Raw genomic sequence first — 8,605 nt, 5'->3', positions numbered from 1 at the left:
TCTTTCCCCCTTTGTTTCAAGTGAGAAGATCCTCTTTGCAGCAAACAGTGCTTTCTTGAGGGCTGTTCTGAACCTGTGGGACAAACTCCCACAGAAACAAAGGTACATCACAAACCACCCTGCCTTCTTGTCCAAGTGATAGTCTACTCTTTGATCTGGCCCTCTCTAACATAAACACTGTGGCCACATCCAGATGTGCGTGGACGTTTGGTTCCTCGGGGACAACCCAGGGCGCTGCACCTTGTGCAGCCACTAGTTGTCCCTGGGGAATGCCTGTGCCATCTGTGCACTGGCACGTGGCAAGTTACCCCAGGTGAGGTAGGGGAGGCTGGGGTCAGCACTGGGCTTTGCCAAGGGTCCTGGGGGCTTCCCAGAGCTGCTGCAGCAGTGATCCTGCCACACAGAGCCTGCCTGACTGCAGAGTGTGGCTCCAACTGGCTAGGCTCTGGATTCAGGCGGTGCATACTGCCACTGCGTGCACAGCTCCACTTGTATTCTCAGTGGGTTTTTTTGACCCCTGAATATCCAGGCCAAAAAAACCCTCTGCACAACTCCCTTGCAGCACAGAGAACAATGTAATGTATAGTATGTGGTGCCCCAGACACGCCTGCAGCGCCACATACCACGTGGCTGCACTCATCTGGATGTGGCCTCTAAGTGCATTTTTTAAAAAAAAGAAAAACCTAGGCACTACCATACGCACACAATCCTCTTCTCAGGAGGAGAATTGTGAGTAAAGTACAGCTGGGAGTTGCTCAGAAGTGTAGACCAGATAAGTAGGGGGCTGTGAAGCAGTGATGTAGATGGTTTGTTTGTTTTTTTAAATAGAGGTGGGGCCAAACAGACCCCCCCCTCCATATACTGAGTCCTCTGTGCAATGGGGAACGTGTCACCTAGAGACACCAGGAACATGTCCAATAAAGGAAGCATTGTGCAGTCCCAAAGCAAGTGGCTGGCAATTGCCTCTCATGCCCTAAAAGTTGTAAAACCATATGCCAGGGCTCCTCCTCGCTACTGAAATCTCCTAGTCAGGGCCAGACCCAATTTCAGTTCTTGTAATCTCCTGAGTCCCAGGCCTGCTAGAGACTAACACCCAGAGTGCAACTTGCCTCTCAGAAGGGGATGTGGAGGTGCCCTTTGCACAAGCCCTTATCTTGTCTTACCAACATAAATGGTACCATGTTGGGTGCCTCAGATACAATACTGTTTCCTGGGGGACCCTCTCAATTTGATTAAAGGTTATGACTTAAAGCCATAAATTTGCCTGTTTCTTATTCTAGAAAAGAGATGAAAATACCTGACTTGCTTTTCCATAGACTTGGAGCAGACTACAGGGAGATTTCTCATTAGGTTAACAAAACACCACCAAAGAGTAGCCACCAAAACCCCTCCCTTCCAGGCAGTTCCTCTTCTCACTGAACCAGGTTCCCTCTGACTTGCTTTCTTGGCCCTACATATCTTTCCCCCAACTCCAGTGAGCCAGCTACAGTGGGGTGGAGGAGTGGGGTGGGGTTAAAGGCTTAGATCTTCTTACCCTGTGGATTAGAGTCCTAACCACCGAGGACTAAAATGCCCAGCAGAGCATAGATCTACAAATGATGGAATAAGCAGTGGTCCTCCCCTCTCCCCTTGTAGTGCTTGAATGTAGTAATCCACCATGTTTTGCATCACAAAGTGGGATCTAAGACACTGCACTATTTTCAAACCCCAATTGCAGCAAACAAGTTGGAGGACAGCAGGCCAAACACCAATACCCTTGGGCTCAGAAGAATTGCAGTGTGAAGCTGTAATGATACATTTCTAACTCCCTTATATGATGGAAAGAAAGACCTTCCCCAGCAGCCAGAAGGAGTGGTGGTAATAGGATCACTGCCACACCCTTGATGGTCTCTTTTTTTTTTTTTTGGTTGTGCAAAAGAGCTTTTCCCTCCCAGTCCATCATTGCTGAATTGCCACATGTTTAGATTCTTCTTCCCAAATGCAAACACAGAGCAGGAAGCCTTGAAGTGCTGCAATGTAGTTTAAAATTTTGAGGAGGGCAAGACTTCAACTACCACATGAAGGAATTCGAGAAGACCTTTTTAAGCATTGGTAAGTGTACAAGTTTTATTCCCTTAGGGGTAACGAGGTGAGAGAAACAGTTTGCCTGCTTCTTCATTCACTTTTATGCTTTATGTTTAAAGAGAATTTTCTCTGTTTGCCGTGTCAGTAGGCAGCATGATGAAGTCATGCTATTTGTGTTCAGAAGCGATTAAGACACGTACAAAATGTCCCCACATCTCTCTGAAAAAGAATCAAATTGAAACTTACCAGTAAAGTAGAAAATACGTAACACCCACAGCTATAGCTGTGCACTAATTGTTGCAATATAGGTTAGAAAAGGAGTCGCGTTCTGCAGATCTTGGGTCACATGAAGAAGTAGTTCTCTAAATGACTGTAAGCACCACACTCCCCCCACTCCCCAACACTCATCTAATTTGTAACGGCTTATTAAGAAGGCAAATTTTCACTTTTCATGTCTCCTGGCCCCCTTTCACACCTGGTTACAGTTTCAACAAAATTTTAACTTCTGGGTTTTTTTTCCTCATCAGTTGCAACTAAAGTGAAACCTCCCCCAGAGACCACCCTCACAAGGTGGCTCTTCCCCACAGAACTGCCTTTTGCAGCCTGAGGTGAGGTGAGGGCCTCCTTATGCTAGTCTTCTTAAGCATGAGTGACTGGTGCCTCCTGCATCTGGGAAGCCACTGATGACAGCGGCCCTGTCGGGAGGAGCGGGGGGGGGAGCACCAACCATACCGACAGCGTCAGTGTTGGCCGTTGGGGGGGCACGTGCACCCCCGTGCACCCCCTGCCAGTCGCCTATTTTCTTAAGCACACCAAAGAAAGAGACAGAAACCCAAATCTAGCTGCCCGTAGGCAGCCAAGTGCTTGCTTTATACAATGACTATTGGATATAAAATGCAGAAACAACAGTGAGGGCTGGAGCAGGGAGCAGAATCCCAGCCATGCAGTCCCTTTTCTCTGAGCCGGATTCCCTCTGATTTGCTTTCTTGGCCTTACATACCTCCCTACTGCCCCCTCTCCCCACCTGCCACAATGAGCCAGCCTCAGTGGGAGTTGAGGGAAGGTTTGGCCCTGTTTAGCTCATGGCCAAGTGGTTAAGGCTCTTTCCTGGGAAGTGGGAGATATGGGTTTAAACTTCTCTGGCTAAGGGCAAGAGGTCTAGAAATCTAGTCTCACTTCCTGGCCAAATGTCCTAAGAGCTAGGGTACTGGCTAAGATATGGGAGTGTCTTCCAAGGTCAATCACTAGTCATGGTTTTCTACTGCCTGTTGTTTGGAAGACTTACAGAGTTACATGCCTTCCTAAGTGGAATAGAACCGGAACAGAGTATAAGTGGTTGTAGCAGATCCTTTCTGAGCACCATCCCAAGAGCAAGTCGACTTGGGAAGCAGACAGAAGACTCTAAAATCCCTATAAGTGTCTCTAAAGGCCACTTGTGTGCCTACCTTTAGACGCTTCTTACACATAAGACAGAATGAGGCAGAAGCAAGTATTATCCCTATTTGGGTGGGGGGAGAAAGAAAGGGTGTAGAAAACCAGGCACATAAAACTTCTTTGACTTGCTCAGGTATACAGAAAATCTGTGGCAAAACAAGGAATTTCATCACACTCTGTGGAGTCCTAAAAGAGCATTAATCACTGTAACAAACTTATTTTCTCTGTGAAGAAATTGATGTGTCAGTCCCTTGAGCACTCATTTATGTTTTGCATACACACACACACACACGCGCGCGCGCGCAATCTAATTTAGTAAATGTTGTGCTCTACCTACTTCCAAAATTAATAGCAAAATTGGTATGACAAATTCCTTAGCTTTGACAAACCAGGGAAGAGGTCTTCAGCGTTTACTTTGTCTTCACTATTTCCATGCAGGAAAAATCATTTTGCTTCACTTTGAGGCTGAAATGCTGTAAGGAGTCTGACTTAGTACTTGAAGGAGGAAATTAAGCAAGGACGTGGCTATTCACAAGTACTGGTAACAAGAAATAGAGGCTTGGTTTCACGTTCCACAGAAGTTACCTTTATTAGTCATTGCACAATGAGGAAGTCATACTGGTTTGTCTCCCTTGGCTATGGCTATCTGGTCACACCTACTTGTGTGACCTGGAATCTCAACTATCTTCCTGGGTCTTTTTAGTTGAGAATGTGGGGAGGTGAAATTGTGCTTGCATTTGAAGGTTTTCTTCACTTTCTCCTTTACATGAAGACTCCCAGTGAAAAAGTAGAGTTGCAACACCATCTCCCTTCATAAAAGACCACTTCAGACATTATAATCACCTTAGGTCAGATCCAAATAAGACTTAAAACAAGATTCAGAAGCCAAAGTTCTGTCTATACAAATAATCTTCTTCAGTGCCTGCCTAACCTTGAGGGGTCTGACCTTAACATTTCACCTTGAAGTCCTTTGGGTGCCCATGTCTAGAACAGCCCTGGAATAATTAGTTAAGCACTTAGGGCTAGATCCTGCTCTGCCTATTAGACGCTGAGTATACAAATGCTGTAAAGTGCTTTTTTTCCACTCTGCTCAAGTCCCTAAGAAATGTGAACCTTCCTTTTCTTGTAGCTTGACATCATCTTAGCCTTTAAGACTAAGTCACAAAAATACACAAAGCAAGAGGAAGATCCATCCACTTTTTTGTTAGCTGTTTTTCAGGGACTTGACTAGGGTGGAATAGAAAATCACTTAGCACCTAAAAAATAAACAGAATAGGATTTGACTCCTAATTCTCCCGTAAATCCCACAGGGATTCAGCAGTAGCAGAGAAGCACTTAAGTCCTCTGTAGGCCCAATTTGGTAAATGCACTTTACCTAACACACACACCAATAGAATTAGATCCTTCCCCTAGGGGTCATGATACAACCACCTATCGTTTACATCAGGGGTCAGCACTGTTTTTGGGTAGAGTGCCAAAAACACCCGCAACTTTGACTTGTAAGATGTTGATGTGCCAGGGGCGGATGGTGGGGAAGCCATGAGGGGCCCAATCCTTGTTGTGGCAGTGTAGCTCCGGCCCCTTCCCTACGATCTGCCCCAAGGCGCGCGTGTCAAGCAAAAAGCCTTTGTGTGCCACACTCTGGCACCTGTGTCGGGGGTTGCCTACCCCTGTTTTACACGATAGTGTGGTAGTCAAAGCACTTGCCTAGGAAGTGGAGACTTGGGTTCTAGGCCATCCTCAGCTTGAGGGGGTTCACATCCATATCTCATACCTCACAAGAGTGCCTTATTCCCCAGGCTAGGGGCAGGGTCGTTGGGGGGGAGGGGGGTGTCCCTGCTCTCAGGACTGTTCTTGGGCTTGCTCCCAGGAATAAGCCTGGGAGCAGCAACCAAATCCCAGGACCTCTCCTCTCACAAGTGAGAGCCCTATGAGTCAGGCTCATTCCTGTGTTCTCTCTTTTGATTCCCCTGATTCTTGTATTCTTTGCTGTACATTGGCCCAGCTTCAACAAGAGAGGTAGAGAGTGTCCTTATCCCAGCCTAGCCTATAAGCACCCTCCTGTGAAGTGAGAGATCTAAATTTCACTCCCTTCAAGTTGAGGAGGACTTGTAACCTAGGCCTACACTCCCTGAGTGAGTATTCTAACTATGAGACCATTGTATAAAAGGTGAGTGATGCCAGTACCATCTCCTTCAGTGAGTGTCTTAAAAGAGGGTGAGCATTGCTCAGTTGTTTGAGAGAACAGGTGGGTGCCCCTCCACCCAAGAGACAGTTCTGGGCTCTGGATCCAGAGTGGAGTGAGGCACCTGTCTGCAGCTCTGAGCCCTGCTTCTAGGCACCTCTCCCCTTGGCCTCATGAGGGCTGGGCTTGCTTTGTTTTTTAGTTTGGGGTTGTTGTTTTTTTTGAATCAGCCCTTTAAGGAGTGCCACATAGGGGAGCCAAGGTGCCTAATTCTGGAAACCAGGCACCAGAGCACCTAGCTGGTAGGCAATCAAGCCCTTTATTAGCTCTAGCCCTGGGAGCTTCAAAACAGCTTACAGGCAGAAGTAAATACAGGCAGGGATTTAGAGAGAGTGAGCTACAAAACCTGGCATTTGGCCAGAACCCTATGGCTGATAACCTGTTCTTGAAGACAGTGTCCACAGGATCATTAAAACTAGTAATCGCCATTACAAGTGGCTGGGAGCTTGATTTGAATGCCTGCACCTCCACCAGCCCCGTGACCTGAGCATTAACGTATGGCTATAATTCAGTTTTCACTTAGTTGGCAATGAGCTACTGTATCTACCAAATGACCACCCCTACTGCCTGAAGTGCACAAAGTTTTCCTCTTTGAGCCCTGATCAGGCGTCACACTGCTAAAGTTTGTTCTGATAAAAGCCTTTATAATTCTCATTAGAAAAACAAAGACACTTAATACTTGGGCTTTTTTCCTATTTCCTTTTAAAATTCACAAACAATAGGTTTCAGAAAACAAATGAATAGAGCTTCTATTTTTTTTTGCCTGTTTGTGACTGAATGATGTTATCATTATTGGTACATTCTGTTTTCCATGATGCTTGTGTTTTTAAATGTTGTATGATTTCCTCATTTCATTTTCTTTATAAAGACAATAAAGAATAACTAATGCCTGTTGCTTTGAAGCACAGTCATGGTGATGTACACAGTGGCCCTTTTGTTTTGTAATGATCATCACAAGAAAGTTCCTTCATTTGTATTTTCTCTCCAAAAGTAACTTCATCAGTGGTACTGAAAGGGAGTTAGCAGATAGCCCTGGGCCATAAATCTGTACCCAGCAGCACTGATGATCCTACCACATACCAGAGCTAGGTAATGGGGCACTTTAGGACCCATATTACTGAGATCCCTTCTCTAGGGGGCTTGCCCAGGATGATGGTGGAGGTTAGGCCACCAGACTAGGAGGGATCCAGGTTGGGGTCTGAACGTCAGTTGGGAATATAGTGGGGCCCAGTATAGGTCCAGAGCCATATAATGATGCCATCTGAGAGGCATGGGACGCGGTAAAGGGGAGGTTGGAGTCGTGTATTACGCCTTGGCATCAGGGCAATAAATGGGCAGACTCCTGCCTATGAACAACTAACAAAGGCATGGCAGGAGAGTCAGGTGGGTGGACTGCCCTAGACAGGTGGGTGGGTCAACAATTGGACCGGCCCCAGGAAGGCCTCTTGTCACACCTTCCATCTGCTGAGTAGAGCTTCTGGATGTTTTCCTCAAGCAAATTTGCATGTAGTAACCACTATTTCCTTGCAGCAAGTAATTTCAAGGTTTCCTGCCCTATATTCTGCTCTCCTTGAAAGGATTTACTTCCATAACAGGAAGTCAGATAGAAGGCAATAGGAAAGGTTCTAGACTGATGCTTTAGAGCAAAACAGAACAAAAATGGGAAGAGTCATTTCAGGAATACTAAGCTTTTCTGTTATCATCAGTGGAGCTGGTAGTGACACCAGTACTCAAGACAGCTGACACTTTCCATCATCAGACTAGTTGTACACATCAGCACCGAATTGTGTGAACTGAAATTTTCCATTTGCTTTGGGCTCAATTTTTTATGGAGTGTTTAAACTAAGATTCTGTGAGCAGTTCCCAAGAAGGAGGCTTGTGGAAAATATGCTGTTTAGCTCTGTGTAGAAACCATTGTTACAACTGTTTTGTTGAGAAGCTGTAATATCTATGTGTTATGGATCAGGTACTTAAAATCTGGTGTGTGCATAGGGTTGAACTTTATGCCTGAAAGCTGTTTGTGGTGGCTCCTTGTAAAAACCACTTAAGTTTTGCTGAATAATGAACCTTTAAAAAAATCCGTTTTGCATGTACTCTGTAGAGAATGATGAGAACTTGGCAGCAAAATTCTCTAAAGACTCCATCTCTAGGGAGCATGCACCAGCCCTGTACTGCAGGGACAAGCAAAATTTTGCCCTGTAATTGTTCCTACTGTCTTCCAGGGGTCTGCCATGACATCAGGATCTGGAACAGAGAGCAGTGGGACAGCTGTTGCCTGGGAGTGAGAGGCTCATGGCAGAGGTGATAGCATGGAATTCTGAGGAACAAAGTGCAGAGGAAGGGCAAAACCTGTCCTGTTCTTTTATTTTCTCTACCACTTATTGAGGTCCAGCTCATCTTTAAAATAAGACAGACACATCCCCATCCTATTCCCTCATCCTTCCCATACAGGAGTTTGCCCTAGGGAGTGGGGTTGGGGGATAGAACTAAACCTCACCCCAATCTCACCAACCATGTCAAAGCTCCATCTGCCCAGTTGTGCTCCATTTTCTAGGCTGTGGCCCCTGTAGAGACGGCTGCTTTTCTCCATAGCCCATGGATTTCCCTGAGTTTCTACATTCTGGTTCTCATCTCCCTGCCCTGCCTCTGCATTGGTTGCTGGCTTGAAAAATATTTTCCTTCTCTCTTTCCTCACTGTCCATTGTATTTCAGACCTTTTTAGAGGCGGGGGCATAATAAGTCTAGCATCCAGCAGCACCAGTTGTTCCTAAACCCAGTCAAGTTCCAGCTTCCTCATCTTCCATGAATAATAAGGGATAATGTCATGTAGCTCTGATGTGTCATTCTGATGGCTCTTGTGGT

Source organism: Alligator sinensis, unplaced genomic scaffold, assembly GCF_000455745.1.
Source record: "Alligator sinensis unplaced genomic scaffold, ASM45574v1 scaffold313_1, whole genome shotgun sequence".
Lineage (NCBI taxonomy): Eukaryota > Metazoa > Chordata > Crocodylia > Alligatoridae > Alligator > Alligator sinensis.
The sequence above is the reverse complement of the archived record's forward strand: the minus strand, read 5'-3'. Positions refer to the sequence as shown.